Source organism: Scatophagus argus, chromosome 19 (assembly GCF_020382885.2).
Source record: "Scatophagus argus isolate fScaArg1 chromosome 19, fScaArg1.pri, whole genome shotgun sequence".
Lineage (NCBI taxonomy): Eukaryota > Metazoa > Chordata > Actinopteri > Scatophagidae > Scatophagus > Scatophagus argus.
In genome coordinates, this window is record NC_058511.1 from 16,025,424 (window position 1) to 16,045,793 (window position 20,370).

At 40.4% G+C, this 20,370-nt stretch overlaps 1 protein-coding gene across 4 annotated transcripts in view; it reads right to left on the reverse strand.

Moving 5' to 3' along the window:
* disp1 (dispatched homolog 1 (Drosophila)) overlaps positions 1–20,046 on the reverse strand; it is a 71,188-nt gene extending 51,142 nt beyond the window's left edge. For 2 of the 4 annotated variants that reach the window (XM_046372372.1, XM_046372373.1), the window contains exons 1-2: positions 19,397–19,679; positions 17,706–17,792 (exon numbers count right to left, since the gene is read on the reverse strand). The gene's annotated coding sequence lies outside the window, so the exon portion shown is untranslated. Of the gene's footprint in view, positions 1–17,705; positions 17,793–18,348; positions 18,821–19,396; positions 19,680–19,925 lie in introns of those variants that run through there. The other 2 variants (XM_046372375.1, XM_046372376.1) reach the window with 2 other exon arrangements.
* Between the last annotated feature and the right edge of the window lie 324 nt (positions 20,047–20,370).

Sequence of the window (20,370 nt, forward strand, 5' to 3'; positions counted from 1 at the left end):
TGACCTTTTAATCAAGAATATGTTCACAGATAGATGTGTGGGTTTATTTTATTGTGTTGCCTTTAGAGAAGGGCAAAAAAGAAGGAAGAAACCATTCAGGTTTGAGAGTAAGGAAGAGGCAAAAAGTAAAAAACAGGGACAAATATGATGAAAATAAGTTCAGAAATTAAAATCAAAAGTAGAAATTTAATTATGAGGCTCAGAATAATATGAAGTGCTAATATGGATTCTTTCCTGAGTCTTTAGCTCTCCAACTTCAATTTTGCTTAATACAAACAGGCAACAGTAGTGTGTTGGAGAGTGGAAATGCCCACATCTCCAAGCTGATTTAGTCTGAGGAAGACACAGATTGACCCTAATTAATTCTCATACAACCATCTCACAGATAATTCTTATCCACTCCAGGTCACCGGCAGGCCCGGGTCAAGCATGTGTGCACCAATTAATCCAATGGCTAGAGTCACTGTCTGCTCTCATTTACAGAAGAGTCAATCAAATTTTGGGAATTCAGGTCCACAACTCTCTCTCCCAATACAGAACCTCCTTCGTACACCTCAACCGGCCATGGAAGGGGCTGATCAAAAACTCAAGCCATTGGTTTCACAATAACAGGCTTAGGGTAAAACGAACTATCCCCCCAAATTCCTACCTTTCCACAATTCTGAAAATGTTCCCTCTGAGCCAGCGAAGACACAATCTGTTGATTCAGTAGCAGAATCCTTTCCCCTTAAGCCGCTATTTGCTTTTGCGCCGATGACACAAGAGGAGGAATTTGAGCAATGCCTGTGTATCACAGACTCATTTCCTCCACGGGACAACCATCTCCAGACAGACAAGACAACACTGAAGTCTGGTTTATTCAAGTTATATACTGGTGCTTCTATGTCAGCTGGTACACTGTCATACCTAGACATTCACTCACCTATAACCTTAACTTCCCAGATATTTATTCATTGCAAGTTGCAAACGTGTAATGGCATGAAGCATTCGTGCACATAAACACGTCCAATCAGTCATGAAACAGTTCCGGTGACCTCATCAGACTCAACATTAATGAAAGCCCATCACTCATCATTTGCTTGTTTTGTGTGCCCAATCGTTGCCTATCAAGACGATAAATTCAGCTGAAGACACCAACTATCTTTGAATACCTTAATCCCTGCTCTTTTATTATATTTCAAAGATTATTTTGTGCCTGTAAGATTCCGAAAGGCTTACTGTCTCATTCTGCAAAAATGGAAATCTCTCCCAACTGAAAAGGATCAAAGAGGCCCCAAAGTGCACAGCTTTCAAGTAGAAAATGAATAGCGTGAAAGACCAGAGCACACTCTCTCTGAGATGGGATCAACTCAAACTCCAGCAGCCTTGAGAAAACTTTGCTTGTTCAATAAGGGATCAATGCCAAGAATTATTGTGGCACTTTGCCATCTGTCCTTGTTCTCCCTTTCTCTCTAGCCCTCCCCAATATTTTCCACTGGTGGGTCAATGATATGTCATGAATTTACATGCTAGTAAAACACCATGTGTACTTTTAAGAGCACTGAAGGATGCCCTTTCTCTCAAGTACTCTAAAGTCAAGAAAAAAAAAAGAAATGGAATGGGCTGTGCAAGCAAATTAGTAATCTTTGTACTTCATGGATGCCAGCCAGGAAGCATCTACCCACTCTTCTCTCCACTTATGTCTTTTTTCAGCTGTTCGATTTACTGCCAGATATGTAAATTGCTTCTGAGAGTCACACAGGAGCTCATACGGGGCCAGTTGGTTTCAAAAAGGCAACCAAAAAAAAAGACGCCAGTATCAGATGACATAGGGATATCAACATGGGAGATCTGCAGTGATGAAAGCAGTGGCGTTTGGAGAGAGAGAGAGAGCAAGAGAGTCGCAAAAGGAAACAGCAAGACCAAAACAGGCAATGGTAATGTGGAGTTAACAAATTAAGTGATCGCAGGATGATGTAGTCAGGTTAAAAGTGATGATCAGAATCAACTCAGGCCTCAGTTTTAATCCTGTTATAAACTGTAAAAGCCGCCTGACTGAACTTACCTATGCATACTTTGTGCCATGTTTGCACACATGAAACAAACATGAATACCCACATGCACAGGCAATGCATAGGCAACAGACACATACACATCTGTCACTTCATTCTTTTGTGGGTCGATCTTTCACTCCAGTGCTAATAAAACTTCTTAACAAGAAAAAGAGAAGGCCACGTAGGTAGACGCAGTGTTTCAAAGATCAAAAGAGCTGGTTCTTTGGAAACAGGGCGGTGGGTCAGTTCAAACAACAAGGACATTGGCTTTAGGCTTTGGCCACAAGTAAATGTCACTTGATATTATGGTTAAATTAATCATGAATAAACACGAATACTCTATGTAAAGGTAATTTTATTTCACAGAATCACACCGAATCTGTGGCCCGACACCTGAGGAGATTTATCTTTTGTTTATATTTCTGGTTTTCCCGTAAAATGACAAATGGGCATCAGAGCAGGCAGCACACAACACGGCAGCACTGCAGCTGTTCCTGTGTGCCTTAGTACTGTTACTGTTTGTGTTCCCATGAGAGGCGGACAAAGCGCTTCCAGGTCGCCCACTAACCTGCCTTCTCATTACCAAAGGTCATCCTGCTGCAACAGAACGCTAACCTCTCATGTCAGAGGTTACTCAGTGAAGAGGAGGATGGGGAAGAGGAGGGGGAATTAGGAGGGGAAAGAGGGATGGGGAAGGTCAGGGAGAGATGAACAATCCTCCTGTCTCACACCTCACTTTCATTTAATCTTCATCATCCATCTTGGGACTACTTCTTCTTGCACTGACACTCTTGTGCTGCAAATAATCTTAACTTGCTTGGGACAATTTTTAATGCCAAAACCAACAAACTTTGTTATTTTCTTGTATCACTCCCTCCTGTTTCCAAATTAGGTGTTTGGCAATCGGCATAGGACTGAGTGAATGCCTATAGATGGTACTTTCTCTTAGATCACAGCAAGCTCATTAGCACTAGCCCGCTGTTGCGTTCACTCAAACCAGACCAAAGACGTGATTGGGTGGAAATTCAAAGAGGGTAGGAGGAGGGAGGGGTGCGAAGGAATAGATATGTTCCCCTGGATAAGGCAGAGCCTAATAATGACTTCCTGTATTTTGCCTGGAAAACAAAACAGAGAGGCACCATGGACAATGGTGCAAAACACAAGTCAAAGAGCCTTTGAGGCAATGTGATACACCTCCAACATTATGTACAGTAGACCTGAGTATGATGGGACTGCGTGTTACAACATCTGAATCTGAATGCCTCTGGAGTTTCTGACAGTCTCTCTCAATAGACTAACAACCCCACTCAGTCCATCCATGCTATTCCCTCCCCCTCTTGTTGCTTCTTCTTCCTTCCCTTCCCTACATTCTCCATCCTTTACAGCATGTGAAAACTCCCAATTACCAGAAACACGAGAAGTGCTAGTGGCTGGACATGAACTTGGAATATGCAAAACACAGGAGACCTTAACAAGAGCCATGCTGAAATGTGACTGAATGCGTCAACAGGTCGTAAAAGGTCCCCTCAAGATCAATGTAATTATGAAAGCTTTAGGTGGAGGACTTTCCGGACTGGGGAGGGACCGGACAGGAGGAGGAGGGTGGGGGTGGGGGGGGCTGCCAGCATTATGTTCAGCCAACAAACCCCCCTTTTAACCCAACAAGTGGAGAACAAGCAAGGTCTTCCAGCTGCCTTCCATCAGCAGCTATAATGGAGGAGGGGGAAAAGAGACAGGACGAAAGAAAAGAGGTTTTGTAACACCTGCAGCAGGGTGCCAGCAAACATTCCTTGGTCCTCCGGCCCCTCTGTGATGCACTCTATAAATCCTTGTGATTAGCTACAGTAGCAGTCTCAGTGCCACTTAAAATCAAACCCCAAAGGGGAAACTGTTGTGACCTCCAAACTTTGGAAATGTGGTTTAGGCCCAAGTGATTATGACAAAAACAAAGCTAGTTCTGTTTCTCTAATTAGAGAGGATGGGAGGAGGAAAGGTGTGATGGAGGTGTATGAGAAGGAGAAGTGAGTGGGACAGCAGGTTTAAATTAATAAGTCACTACTTGAAGAATTCATGATAATCAGAAGAAATAACTCCCTGTTATTAAGCTATTAAATAAATTTTAACTAACAGTTCAGTATTCTTGGAAGACTACACACCCAAACAAGACACAGATGTGTATATTGTGCATATAATGAATGTAAAAACTGTATATTTTGCGGTGTCTGCTTTTGCACCGAAATCTACATCAACACTTATCCATTTATCATGTTTTCAAAGCTTCTCTCACCAGACAACATCTCCTGAAAATGACAGCAAAGATGGGAGAAGGGCTGTGAGTTGTAAATCAGAGCAAAGTGCCGTCACCAAAAAAATCCACCAATCCATGACATGCTGGGGCAATCAAAGCATTAACCTGAACCACAGTTATTCAGTAAATGAGAATGGGACTGAACCCAGAGACAAAAAAAAAAAAAAAAAATCCACAAATCACAATTTAGTCCACCAAATGAAGCAGGAGGCCTGATTGTAGCTCAGAGTCTCCAGAGGTCTATAAACCTGTTGTACTTACGGTAACTGAAGGGATGGCACAGCTCAAGCCTGACCTGCCAGAGTATTGCTGACAGCTGACACAAACCAGACCCAACTGCACTCTGACTTGTAAGAGAGCAAACAGTATTTCTACATAAAATCTGTCAGTAGGATTATAAACCAACATCAGTGACATAATACTACTACTTATAAACTGTAGTAAAGAATAATTTGCCTATGATTACATATAAAATGCGTTACAGCTATGAAGCAGAGGATTTCTCAGGACATTTTTCTCTGTTTTCCACCTCAGTGCTTGTTCTGATAATGAAAGTTATGAGAATGCAAAGAAGCACACATCTTTTCTACTGCAAATACCTTAACTGTACGGTTTTAGATCAGCTATCAAAAGGGCAGTTATTGCAAAGTTAATCAGTCAGCCAAGAGTAGGCATTATAAAACTACTTGTTTTTTGACGGTGGCAATGGTGGACACTGTCATCAGAAAGACAATGCAACAGTCGGAGGTCATCTAACTGCGACGATTCATCTTGAACACACAAAAACACACCACTGAAAGAACATAGGACATGTGTTCATATACATAAAGGCTGTACAGCTCATCCATTCACACACACACGCAGCCAAACACGATGGCTGTTGAGTTGGCCTTGACAGCTGAGGACATACTGCGAGAGGGCTCGTGTCTGTGCTGGCATCCAGGGACAGTCGAGAGTGGAGTCCTACAGGGTGACGTAAGACTTGCCAAGTGTTGTGTGCATTCATCTGTACATGTATGGGCTCTCGTGCCTTCAGGGAGAAAACTGCTGGCTCCAAGCCACATGTCCTAATAGGCCTGGGTTTCTTAAGACAAATAACTAACCAGTCTTCAATGAAGAAGCACATAAAGGCCTTTTCGTGTGGAGAAATATGGGTTTAATTAACTTGAAACAAACAATGTGATACTAGTACTACTAACTATTAATACTGGAGAAATTGGCTGGAAAAATTAGCTATGTTCATATTTCATTTATATTATTATTATTATTTGCATTTCATTTGTACTCACATTGTGAACTTGTTTTGCTATGGAATGAGAAACATTTGTTGTGCATTTTGTGCTAATGAAGCTCATGAGCAGCTGACAAAGGCAAGTAAAACAACTGGAGCTTAACTACTGTCAGGAAAGTTTGACGGTGATTGAAAAAACTATACTAAAATTTAGTGAGTCAGAGCAATTTGTCAATTAGAACATTAATCATCAGTTAATTTGCTAATCTGTTATTTATTTTTGCTTTTTCTAAAAGCCAAAGCATTAAATTTCCCTAACCGAACCGCCTCTTCTAAAATATTATCATTATTATTACTTTTATAACTTAAATCTGAAATTCTTTGGTCTGCTGGTCAAAGAGACAAAGAACATAATCAGTTAAGAGAGAAAATAAATTATATATTAACCAGTGACCAGTGATTAAAACTGTCATTAATTTCCTCCCATCCCCAGATAGAATAGAATGAGAGGAAAAAAAACAAGAAAGAAATGAAGAGTATTAAAAAACAGAGGGCTTAAAACTCTCTAACAAGAGCTGTTCAGTTGTGTCTGGAATTTAGGCCTGTGTTAAAAGCAGCTCTGTACATCCTGGCTCTACCCATCACTATCATGCAGTGCAGACCACAGAGGCCATATAGTGGGGATGTAGGTGTGCCATTAGTAAATGTATGTGAACACAGAGGCCAGGCAGCCAGCTTTGCCAGAACCCTAAGCACCCACAGCTCCCAGCCCGAGACTGGCCGTGGTCGCAGTCAGCCACTCAGGGCGCTGCTAACTCTATTCATAGCAGGATTCAAAAACAAAATGAGTGAAACACTGAAACACTGTGCAAAAAACAGCTTTGAAGTGCCGCTTCTATTCAATCTACTGGATTCCCTACACCAAAAGACCCTGCCAAGAAAACACAAGAAAAATTTTTTGCTGTAGTTCAGCAATGTTGACATGTACCATATGTGCCATATGTGATTGTTTGTATGCAGGTGTGCCTAAAGTGCAGCGAACATGGTTTTTGTCAGTTTTAATGGAAGAAGGCAAACTTGCTGACAGAAGACGAAAAATATCTGGTTCTTCACTAGCAGGCAAAAAAAAACAACAACAAATGAAACATGGCATGAAACTCATTGTTACCAAAATTAAACAGAATTAAATTACTAAATAACCAATGAAATCCTGTCTGCAGATCTCTGGTACTTCTCGGAGGACAGGAAAAAAGACAATGCAAGAGAGGACGGAGATAAGAATGACGTGAATAGGCAGGGTTGTAGAAAGGATGCAGAGAATGAGGAGTGAAAAAAAGAAGGAAGGTGGAGAGGGATGAAAAAAAATGAAGACAGGGAGGGAGGCGTGTTAAATCTTGGCAGCAGCTCTACAGTCAGGCTTTTAGTCCAATTTATGTGTGGGCCCAAGCTACACAAAGGTCTTCATCAAGTGAAACAAAGGAAATGGATTAGGCTGACCCTCTGCTGCAGTCCTCCTCCATCTATCATTCCATCCGTACCTATCCATCCACCTCTGTATTGTGACCCAAACAATACACTCCACGGGGTCAATGGCTTGGGCTAGGGCCAAGATTGCTCTCTTTCTCCCTTCCTTCACTTGCCCCCTCCCTGGGAGCACCTTCCCACCCGGACAAACCCTCTGTGGTTTATGTCAGTCACATGAAGAGTCTCTTAACTTTTCTACGGCAAAGAAAGCAGAGAGAATGAAAGGCAGAGGCGATTTACAGCACACACAGAGAGAAAATGAAGGAGGGAAAAGGGCGGTTTAGTCAGAAAGGGGAGTACGAAATGCACTCAAAATGTTTCTCTGGCCAGAGAGGCCAAATGATGCCTTACATTTTCACATTTTTCCAATTTATCTCTTATTGAGTTAAAGTTTCAGATTCCTGGACGCCTTTCAGGAGAATGCAGCAGAGGAAGAAGAGAAAGACAGACTCAGAGAGAGATGTTAGTGTCACGTGTCAGAAGAAGGAATAAATCTGTACAATTTCTCTTAAAGCTGTTACATACAATGTAATGATGATGATGATGATGGTAATGGTGTTGAGAGCACAGCCAACTTGGAAGATGCAATTGCACTGCGACCCTATTTATTCCACATGACTTTTGCAAACATAAAATATTTTACTGTATTGTACGTCAGCTACATTGTATTTCAATGAGGTAAATATCATGGAAGGGTGAAACGTATAAAGTTACATATAAGATGTAGCAATTGATACATACAGAGTGCCTCCTCAAGCCGTGCGTTCATCAGATCATCAGGGGTGGATTTTGTGTTTTGTTTTGATTTTTATGAAGCTCATATAAGTACGCTTATTTCACCTTATTTCACCCTTTCTTTAATTGACACTTATCGTCTTGGTAGAACAAGATCTTATGTTTAAGTAAAACTATTGATACCACACAGAGAAAATAATCTCATAAAAATAAAAGTCCTGAATTCTAACTTTCATTTGGGTAAAAATACAGATGTAATATCAACAAAATGTTGTGCTAAGCTGAAACAGTTTTATTTCTGGTTTCATTAATGTACTTTGGTTTTAATGTGCTCACAAAATAAACTTTAATTACATTTATTTAGAGCCTCTTCTCATTTTCACGACTGTATTTACTGCTGGATAGTTGAATCTATAGTAATGTGTCATATTTTATTTGTTGATCATACACTTTGTGTGTTAAATATACTGTAAATCTGCAGTGACGGGCTGCTAGGTAAATATGGCCGAACAACAAAACAATGTCTCTCTCTGAAACTGAAGGGACTAGTTGCATTTAAGAAAATATTTAATTTAAGTTTTTTAAAGTTTTTAAATTGTATGCTGTGCTAGACTGTGTAAAAGTTAATAGTGACATAAATTTATATATTTTACTTAACATATTATTACTTACATAACAAAAAATCTCTAGCTGTTAGGTCCCTTCTAATTGGTGTTCCTAGCTGGAGGAAGCAGTTGCCTAAAGTCCAGCAGAAGATGATTGTTTCTGGAGGAGTAGCATGGGGACCATGAAGTAAATCAAAATCTCATGGCAAACCACTTGTAGAATGCATCAATGGTCTTGGCAATGACGGAGGAAGCCAGAAGAGGAAAAACGTTTGCTCTGTTTGATCCGCCATTATTAAGGTCCAAATTTCCATCCACGCTGCCTCACAGCTCTGTCGCAGGGTTCATTCTCAGGTATTATGGGTCTCTATAGTGTCAGAAAACTGAACCTATGGGCTCAAAGCAAAGGGTTCAGTCACATAATGCAGACGTTGCATGAGGAGTAATGACAAAAGTTTCATAGAACAGGTCAGTTGGGAAGTGACATTTTCAGAACAGAAAGACTTTCAGAAGAATAAAAATACCAGTTCTGCAGTTTTCCAAAACACCATTTCCTAGTGCCTACAGGCCCAACAGGTTGAAAGGGATCAGGAGACTTCCTAATTTCAAAACATTTTTTCCTTCATTATTTGCCAGTATGGGTGGAAACACAAGATGATAGACAGATTAGTCACACACATTTATCTTTTCCTTCACCTGCACTGGTTTAAGGATCTTGGTGACTTGCCACAAGGTGAACTGCATCTACTATGTAAGTGAACTGGCACAGTCAGCGGCTTGTCAGTTGTGATTGAGCTGTGTTTTGCAATTTGGTGTAAGATATTAGGGGAATTAGGACTTGTCCTGTCCATCAGCTCACAGAAGGACAATGGTGCATGGTGTGAGCTTTATTAACAGGATGATGCTGACTAATTATTCCAGAGCCAGAGCAAAGAGCCATCGCAGTGCAAAGCAATGATAATGCCACACCGAACCACACCCAACAACGCTGTAACCCTACTAGAGCTGCAACAACACAAGCCAGTTTATCTCTGAGTTCTGTTCGGATTCTGCTGATTGGACAAGAGAATGTGAAGCTGTCACTTTGGGCTCTGGGAAATTGTGATGAACGTTTCTTCACAATTTTTTGACATTTTATGGACTAAACAATTAATGGTGAAAATAGTGTAATTACCAGATTAATAAATAATTTCAAAAATACTGGTTGCAGCCCTAAATCCTACACAACTGCCAACCAATCCACATACATGGTGCATATTCCTAACCACAGAATTATCAGAATTCAGTTACCATTGCCAAGTGCACCCCACTGTGCAGTTTCAATCCACAATGCTTTGTGAGCCACTAATACAAGAAAAAATAAATCTCTGCAATTAATGATTGTTCATACATGAACTGACATGGGATTCCATGATTTTGTCTACTAGCTGTGTAATTAAAAGGCCAGTCAGTTCTGTTCCTTGACCAGCGGCTGAGCGCACAAGATGGTCAGTCTACTCCAAACATAGCAGCTGCAGTCAAAACCATCAGGAAATTATTTTGTTGATCAATAAAATCAAAGAGACAACATAATAGGATCTGTTACAAAAAATCTAGTTAACTCTTTTTAACAAAGGAACTAAGCTATGTGACCAAGACAAAGGAAATCAGAAGCTATGGGTGCCGAGAGCCCCTGAGACCCAGCGGCCAGTTACATATTCCATATGTCCAGCATTACTCAACTTTGGCTCACATGGGCAGGTCCTTTTAACCATTCAACACTAGGCTCACGGAGAGCAAGACTTCAGAGTACCACGACCTTATCCTCTCTATCTGGTGAGAAACAGGACAGTGGTGGGAGTCGAAGCGAGAGACAGACATGGAAAAGTCAAGAGACAGAAAGGCTGAGCTGGCAGAGATGGGAATGATTCAACAGAGCTGAAACGGACAATCAAGACCTTTGTTCCTTTGTTCTCACACTCAAATCAGATGCATTGAACTTTTTTCATTCAACCCTCTGCGTCAGTCTTTTCTTTTCTCTCATTTAGAAATTCAAGGTGAAGGTGACACTGCCCACAAGACCTACAGTCTGTCAATTCATTTACCATCCACCCCTTTAGTCAGATTGCTGACCGGCAATGCCAAACACTACTGACAATGACATTACATTAAGCTGAGATGGGTAAGAGAGGAAGTGATAAAAACAACGCCCCCTGTAAAGTAGACTGGGTGGCATGTCTGAGTAATTGAATAGCTTTGCTCCTGTGTTACAAAGGCACATCATGATGGAACGTTTGACATCTACACAAAAGGCACAATGTCAGATGTGGCTTAGAACCCTCTTTCCTTTAATTATCACAGGATACTCTTATGTGTATTTAACCATCACTTAAACAGTTATACATGCACAACACTGTTAGATCCAAGACTGTGCATTGGCAAGAATCTGGCAACAAACAGTAGGCAACACACAGTTCCAGTAACACACAGCATCATAGCAGTACCTTCTGTGCAATCTGAGCAAAGGAAGTAATGCCTATCTACATTAGTACAAAAATACATTAAATAAAAAGGTGCATGTAGGATTTGTTAGCAAAACAAATTAAGAAAATAAAAACTGTAACAGTAAGCACTCAATCCTCCTCAAAAATTGGAGGATTCAAACAGTATTGCAAAACATAATCAACAACAACATAATCTGTCGATAGGCTTTAAAAGACTTTTTTACTTTTTGTAAACAAGTTTAGTTTTAGTCTAATTTGTCACACTACATACCATTACTTAATGTTGCTATAGTATGCATCCCTCCAATATGCTTACCCAAAGTGTGCCACTTGAACTTCTGCACACTGTGTAGCCTTGACTCACTACATTAGCAGCCTAAGAGCAACAGTACGGGGTGCGATATTCATACTCAAGACCTCGTGACAGCAACATCAGCTCCCTATGTTGCCTCAACAAGCTGTCCATTTATTAAAACCTTAAGCTCCATTTTGCATTCAGCCCTCAGTGAGGAAGGATAAGGTTGGTCCAGGGGTAACTGAGCCCCTGACTTGGAGGCATATGAGCCAAATACGATTCGACAAGGCCCAGAGCTCCAGGGTCAGGTCGCAGCAAGGAACATGTCCCTAGGAGGGAAGGCCTTGTTGCTCCTTCAGCCAGTCAGCATTCTCCAGTTGGTGCAACAAATCCTAATGAGGCTGTTCTCTGTGGGGGGAACCAGAGTCCTGTCTGTGGGAATTTGTCTGAAGAGCTAAACAACCAAAGAAAGATGCAGTGAAGCAATCCACTCTCTTTCTCACACACACAAACCAAGACCGGTGAAGTGAAAAAAGCAATGTTATATTTGAAATTTATGTGCAGTCTACTGAATTTTACTGCTGCAACATCAAATTGGCTCAGCATTGCAATGCGCAATGTCCAAGTCCAGGAATCATTCAAAAAGAACCAGATAGGGCTGGGGAAACATACCCATTTGTGACAAACATATGGGACATAAATGTCAAAACCAAATATGATAAAGTTTTCACCTGTGGTTGATATCCTTACGAACTCCATAAAGACCAACAGAACCCACTGCATGGAGACAGCGAGACATAAAAGGTCAACGTTCAAAGTCATTGCTGTGTTTCTGATCTGTCGCTGGGGCCAGTCCACCTGAACCACATTAATGTATTTTCCCTCTCCGTGCCTCTCTCTCGTCCTCGAAAACACTGAACGTAATGCTTTGTAGCAAAGCTCAGTTTAAAAGTCAGATTGCAATATATTACAATGATAAACTCTGACAACTCACTTTTTTTTTCCATGGGGCAGTAGAATAAAATAGTGGCACTAATATGCAACACCTGTTCCTTTTCGGCATCCGTCAGTATATCAAATATACAAACAGTGACAGCTGTGGGGCAGGCAGTGATATAGCAAGGCTCTGGGCCCGCCTGATGCAAAAGACAGACAGAGACAGGGGTTGTTTCACAGAGCACTTCTTCCCACACAAGGCCCTCTCCAGGTCAAATAGCTGAAAGCAGAGTTTAGGGGCCGGAGCTTATAATATTTCACATATGCTTTTTAAGGAACACGGGGTCCTATTGATTTCTTTAATCTAAAGCCTGGGACCTAAAAGGAAAAGAGCCTATCAGCCAGCCTGCTTTCAATTACGAGGTCCATAAAAATTCTGAGATAGGAGTTGATGTGATGGATGGTATGCGAGATGCCATGATAGGATCCATGCCTCTGTCTACTGAGGCTGAAGTTTGCCTGGCGAGATCATCCACATGTCAGAGATGCACCCGAGACTTAAGTGCAGCTACACTCAAAGAAATGGCGTAATCACACCTGGCTTTTAATATATCTTGTTGGATATATGTCATCACAACTGATTAACAAAAATATGAGGGACAGGAAGAAGCTTTTGCAGTCACGCTAACAGCTCTGTAAGGTTGTATTTAGGCACAGCAGTGTCTTCACCAAACCTTTGTTAATTAGCAGTTAAACAAGTATAGCCACTGCTGATCTGAATGTCATTATTTTTGCAGCTATTTTGTAACAAACAAAAATATTGGACAAATTAAAAAAATTGCACAGATGATGAAGCTAGATTGCAAGTTAAGGGATCACCATAGTTATTGCAATGTATCCTGAAAGAGATATGAATGTGTGCAACAAATTTCATGGAAATCCATTGAACAGTTATTGAGACATTTCACACAACAGGTGGGCGGAGGTCACTACACTAAACTTTATAATATGTCTGAGCACCTGGTATGTCTGCGGCAAATTTCATGGCAAAAGATCTAAAATTTGTCAAGATATTTACCTAAAAGCTCTAAGGTAAGCCTGCAGGTCAAAGCAGAGGAAAGTAAAGGATCATTAGGATTCCTCCCGTGGGGACTGGGAATGTTTTCACCAAATTTCATGGCAATATATCCAATTATTGTTCAGACAATTCAGCTGGGACAAACAGACAGAGTGACCAGCAGACCAACACTGCCATGATTTGAATCATGCCAATAACGTGGCTAAAAGGTTATTTCTAATGGATAAAAGGGGACTGGAAAAGACAGCAAGGACTACAGAAAACCTGTGGTTCTTTATCTGATCAGAGTGAAATCATTCAGATCAAAGGAGATATATAATGGATGGAACAGCTGGAGCCCGCATGCTGAATTTCCTCTAAAGTTCCTCTGAATTAAACTCTGCATGTGTAACAGAGAAAGTTGGTAGATGCAATATATAGAAAAAAACATTGGGATGGGGCTGTTTTTCAGGCATTGGGCTCGGCCCCTTACATCCAGTGAAGGAAAATCTTAATGCTTTAGCACACCAAGACATTTTGGACAATGCTATAACTCTGTGGCAACAGCTTGGGGAAGGCCCTCTTCTATTCCAGCATGACTGGTGCACAAAGTATAAAGACATGGTTGGATGAGTTTAGTGTGGAAGAACTTAACTGGCCCACACAGAGTCCTGACCTCAACCCCATCCAACACCTTTGGGATGAACTGGAACAGAGATTGTGAGTCAGACCTTTTGGTCCAACGTCAGCGTCTGACCTCACAAATGCTCTACCGCATGAAAGGACAAAGATTCCCACAGAAACACTCCAAAATCTTGTGGAAAGCCTTCCCAGAAGAGTGGAAGCTGTTATAGCTGCAAAGCTGTCTGTGTGTTCAGAATGTAATGTCATTAAAGACCCTTTTGATGTAATTGTCAGGCGCCCCAATACTTTTGTCCACATAGTGGAAATCCAGAATCACAAGTTTGCTGTCAAAACTATTTTACAAAGTCATCTGGTGATTCAGCTTGGAAACAAAACATGTATTTTTACCTCACAGACAATGTGAAACTCACCTACATACATTATTTTGTTTAATCTAAGTCACTCCTTTATTTGTGCTGTGACAAGAGTGCACGCAGAATGCATCTAGTTGTAAGATGTTTATCCTTCATTTAATAACTGAAAGATGTCAGGATGAGCTGTATTGGATTTGAACTATAACACCACAAACTTTTGAGTTATGATATCTTATTTCTTATGAGGTCATTTAACTGATGTATCATATGATTATTTACAGGCTACATTTTTATCCTACATGAACCAAATTTTTAAGCGAGCATCTAAAATTACAGTCAAATGGAGTGCAAAGTCAGGTTCTGTTTCACAAGCTATACGTTGTGTGTAACTTTAAACTTTGAAAGCAAGTTCACCATAAATTCTGAAACCGACAGGATCTCAATTATGATCCAAAGCTCCAGTACAGCTATTCAAGGGACCTGATAGTGTGAACTACATGGTCTTATTTGAGAAGTTGGTACAGGCTGGTAACATTGCATGAGTTGCACTTCAAGAGGTATTTTCAACTGATGTATCTGTACAATAGGGCAAATATATCGCAATAATTTAAGTGGCAATGTATATGTGAATTTCTCGTGCAACCAAAGCCTGTACACAGTCTTGAGAAATTCAATTTAAATTATCAACTTAACAGTTATTTAAAACACAAGCACACAGCCTAATGTGCAACCCCCATTGTGCTTACATTATTTAAAGCAGCTATAATCAATATCTAATGATGTATAACGACAATGTATCAAATGATGACAGGAAACCAGTGTTAGAGAGATCCTGTAGAAAAACTGCTCGCTACCAGGTTCACTATATCAATTTTAAAAAGATGTCACTGTTTATAACCAAGTGGCCAAGAAATCTATTACTGCACTTTTACCCTACGGACTCAAACACCAAACAAGCTGACATCCTCTTTCTGAATGGTCTTCTCACAGCCTGCTAAGACTGTTCTCTCATGGAAAGAATAAAACTTTGAAATTTGAGTCCTGGGTTGAATTTCATCCTGAGTGAAAGCAAAATATTTATCTCAGACTAATCTAATCCATGTCCCCGAAAGGCTTTGTCTCTTCAGAGCTGGGAGAACATCTCTCTCAGAAATCTTCAGCGAGTCCAGCCAGCCGGCCTGTCAGCACCAAAAGACACAAATAATCCGTACTGTGTAACAGTTTGAAGTCTGTACAAAGACAGATGGAGATTAGGCATGCTGGTGCCAGGGGGTCCGCAAGATCTACCAGTGTCTCCATCCTTCAGCTCGACATCAAAGAACACAGTGCAACAGTTTGAATTATAGACAGCAAGTGTGCAGTCATACTTCTGGTGGCAACAAACTCCCAGCCCAATTACCCCCATGCTGCCCCGAGGAGAAGAAACACAGGACACACCTTGTAGGGAGGCCAGATTAATCACAATCCCAACAACTGCACATTATCTACAGTACAAAAGGTCAATCAGGTGAGCAGGTCATTTGACAGCTCAATCCCACTCTATAAAGGGACTCTGTGTTGTGGTGGGCTTAACATAGTCAGTAAATTGTTTTTAGACTGAAATGGAACCAAATGTGTTATACAGTATCTTTTTACTTGTTCTGATATTGTAGAAATAATTTATTCATCTATGATCCTGATTATTTCAACAGTAAAAATGCAGTTCAGACAGGTTAAGCTTTTCAGACAGGTATACAATTTACTGCGTCTATTTCCAACTGTAAAATAAAAATAAATAAATAAATAAATAAAGAATACAATTTTTTCTGACTGTTCATGCATTATCTCACTTTCCTTTACTGCCAATGCTCAGGGAATATTTCGCTCACCTGCATGCAAACGAGTAGAGTTGGGAAAGATTACAGCATACTAATCAGCAAATGGACAAAAGACAACCAGACAACCAGGCTATTATAGTGCAGATGACACATGGGAGTGATTCTGAGGCAATGGAGATGAATGCTGGTACAGTCAGAGAAGATAATGGCGGTAAATGGAGCAAAAGAAAACAAAGGAACACTCATGCCAAAACAGATGATGATGTGGAAAACAGCTATTTTGTTAAATCCAAAGATACAAATGACAGTATTTTCCAAGGAAAATATATTCTGTTGGTGGTAGCAGACAAACTATGACTTAAAGAGCAAATAGATCAAAAATGTTTCCATTGTCAAAACATTCCATATGAAGGTTTTAACTTTTTACTGAATGGCGACACAAAGATAGCATAAAAACTGATTTAGACACAGAACCACTGGCTTACGAAAAAACAACGCTGAGGAAAATCTTGGACCAAATGAGATGGCAAGCAGCTGTTAAAGCCAGCTGTCCAGGCCAGTTGTTCATAAGGGCTGGGAGGCCAGGATGGAGGGATTCAGAGACATTTAGAAAAGCAGGGATGGCGGGGGTATAGATAACAAACTGATAGAGACGGTGAGGGAGGAAAGTGAAAAGAGCTGAGAGGTTTAAGTTAAAAGTAAATGAATGCATTCAGCTCAGCACAGCACACTCAAAAGGAGCAGAACACATTTATCAGTACAAATCAGCAGGCTAGACCTGGCTCTGTTCTTGATTGCGGCTTCTCTGTAAATTGTAACTGCAAACTAAAGAGATAACTACCCCGATAACAGACTCCAGATCCTTATATGGTATAAAAACAGCAATATATAAGCAATAACACTAAAATGACAGCAATAATGACTTGACAAGTTAACTCAGTGGAGGTTTAGTGTTAGTGCTAAATTCATTCAACACAGAATGAGTTTCTGTGCATTTTTTGATGTCAGTCATCATACAAGTTGCTTGAAGAGAAAAGTTTTATGGAATAGACATGACACTATAGAAAAGCTCTAGTGGGTCTACTTAGTTTACAACAATAATAATAGCTTCTTGTTTGTTGTTCTTGTTGTTCATTTGTTCCTTTCTTTATTGTATTTATATATCGTACGCTTTATATGCTGTACCACAAGATGTAAGTGCCTCACACACCAATAACATTGTTACATTTATGCTTTAAATAAAACAACCTAGGTGATTCACTTTTTATGAGTCGCAAAGTCCACATACTTTTCATATACATAAAAAACATGTCAAGACAGGAAAGACTCATCACAGTACGACTACAAGGCTGATGCTGGAGAATATTAAAGCAGGACTGCCCCCTGGTGGCGATTATTATTATGAATTATGCATGCAATAAAGATCATAAAGAGAAAGGTCAGCCCTCAGCTTCAGGAGTGACAGCATAAATGTATACAATGATGGAAAACTAGTTCTCAAAATCAAGGTAGATGACATGACTGTAAAATTTAAAAAAAAAAAAAAATTTACTTTGTATGCTACTCTGGAACTTTCAGTCTAAGTTAAGAAAAAAATAAACAAACCATAATAAATGGTTTAGAGTAATCTGTGCATATTACATTTTAGATTGGGGAACTGCTTTGAAAGGTGCAGATACTTACTGTAAATTCTTCAGATGAACTCTGTGTTTGTGCTTCCTTGTTTCTGATAGCAGTGTGTTTACCTCCCACCTGGCAGTCTCCAGGAAACTTTGATAAGAGAAAGGCATTAACAAATCACTCAAGCAACATTTTGCAGCAAGTGACATATTTTTCCCACAAAGCTCTATATCAACAGAAACTGACATTTCTTTCTTTTAGGTTTCGTTTTTTTTTTCCAAGACCTGGCTCAACAAAACGTTGTGATAGGTCGGAATAAAATTCAACACTAACAAACACTTGGGGTCACAGACGGAATGAGTCAGGACTTGTGCAGGACATCACACTAGCATTTTTATTGAGAGAACTGGGTGAGACACAAGGGCAGATATTACCCATGATGACATTTTTCTTTACTTTCATACTGATTTAGGGGTGAGGATATGTAAAATTACCAAGACTCTTTCTTTTGCACAGTGCTTACTGATCTCCTGCTTAAGAAAGCAATACTATCTGGAAAACCTAAGGCCCAAACAGATGTATTATACACAGACAGAATGCGTCTCTCAGTCACAATCTAAACACTAAAACAAACAACAGAAAGCTTCTTGTGGGTTAACCAAGACTATGGGGCTGAGAAGGGTTCTTTCAGAAGAACACTCCTCACCAGAGGACAGTCTCCAGCGGTGTAGCAGTTTCAACACTAAGGCTGTGTTGAAGCCAGATAACTTTCCTCAGTCCAACCTACTGACCCAGTGCTCTTTGCCTTTCATTTTCTACTTTCTAAACAGCTATTTAGCTCAAGAGCTACTGTGTTCATATGATGCTGAGGAGCTATAAGAAGAGGATTAGCTGGTAATGCTTGTGAGGGAAACACTTCTCCAACAAACTACAGAGACAGAGCTTGGTAACCAGTCCATATGCACATGGTGTTAAAGATCTTTTTACAGATGGAGCTGCTTGACATAACTCCTGCTCCCACGAGCAGGTGTTCAAATAAATGAGTTGAGCAACTTCTTCTGGACCAGGCTCTGATTCAAGTCAGCTAACATTTTCTGGAACAATGAAGCTATACACAGAAGTAGAGCAGAACATAGGAGTGGTTTACACAATAAAGTTTCAACATTTCTGACTCGAAAGGCCACCTGCCCTCATGTTGTTTTTCCATAAGATGCTGTTTCAGATATGTTTAAGGAAAGTAATAATGCGCAAATGACACACGACTTAAACTGTTATTAAACTTTTCATTCGGACTAGTTAACGTAGCAAGAACCAAAACTAACCATACACTAGAATACACACACACGTACTTCACTGTAAAGAGTTTTTAAATGTTATTCTAGGCTTGAACATGTTCTTGTGTCATTTCAGATGACGTTATCATTATAGCTTCGGCCTTAACGTTATGTCAAATCACAGCAGACCCGGTCAGCCAAGCTAGCGTTAACCTTTAATACCAAAGCTTCATTGTGCGAAACTGGAACACCCGGCATGTCTCATCCTCACTGAGTGCTCCAAACTCGCATTATTTCGCTTCATTTTAGCACCAACACAATCCGAGGCTGATGTTTGCTTTCACCAAGCTAGCTAAGTTCACGTTAGCTGACTGACTGCTAGCCACTGCCAGCTAACCTCGCTGACCAAAACAGCTGGCTAAACAACAGCGGTTTCTCTGTGGTTTCTTTCACAAGCTGCACACTCAGATGGACACCCACCGGGTAGAACGGGAAAACACACGCTGAGAACTACCGGGCGAGACGAAAAGTATTCCTGGTCCTCTGCTTTAGTTTTTGCCGGATGCTGATGTATCCACTATCCAAGCATCAAACATGTTGAGTGGGCAGCTGCGCACTGAGTTCTTGTTTGCACTCGATAGCCATTGCGAGATTTCTGGAAAAATGTAGCTAGGGAACTTCGAAGGGAACTCGAATGAAACAAAGTGCCCTAGCTTATTATCTATAATAGTTATATTGTTCTGGTAAGCTTTTTTTTTCGTAATTGCAGCCTGTTCTTTGTTAGTCTCATCCTAAATTTACAAAAATAGGACAAAGGAATACATTTGTGGATTGACCTGTGTGAAAATACTGCACAGAATAACTGCAGTAGCCTGTATCTCTCAGAACAAATTCATGAAGACTGCTGTTAACTGGAACAATATACCAATTTTGATGGTTAAAACTGAATTAGAAACACTCCTAAACAATATATATTTGTTTTCAGTTGTAAGCTACTTGCCACACATACACATGTGGTTGTAGTCTCCATCTGCTGTTCAAAAGAGTATCTCAGTCGTCTGCCTGCAGTACACACAGCCAATGCATACTATAATGGCCACAGGTGCACATTTCCAGGTTAATTTCCACAGAAGAGACAGACTTTTCTGAGCGCATTAGTTTTGAAAAGTCAAAGCAGGAAAAGTGCAGGTGTAACTAATAACATTAATTAACAATGACTCAGTTCTGTTCAGTTGTGAGTTGTCAGGGAGCCTGCGAACATAATGCCGAGGTGCTGCAGTGAATGCATTCTAATGGTTTATTTTATTAGGTACACCTGCGTTTGAAAAGACAAAAGTGTACTGGGGTGTACATGATGAACACATGTATTATGTGTTTTTATGTCTCTTTGACATTAGGGGGAAAATAGGTGTGCAGTAGCACAGTGCACCAAGACAAAAGCAATTACAGTCCAA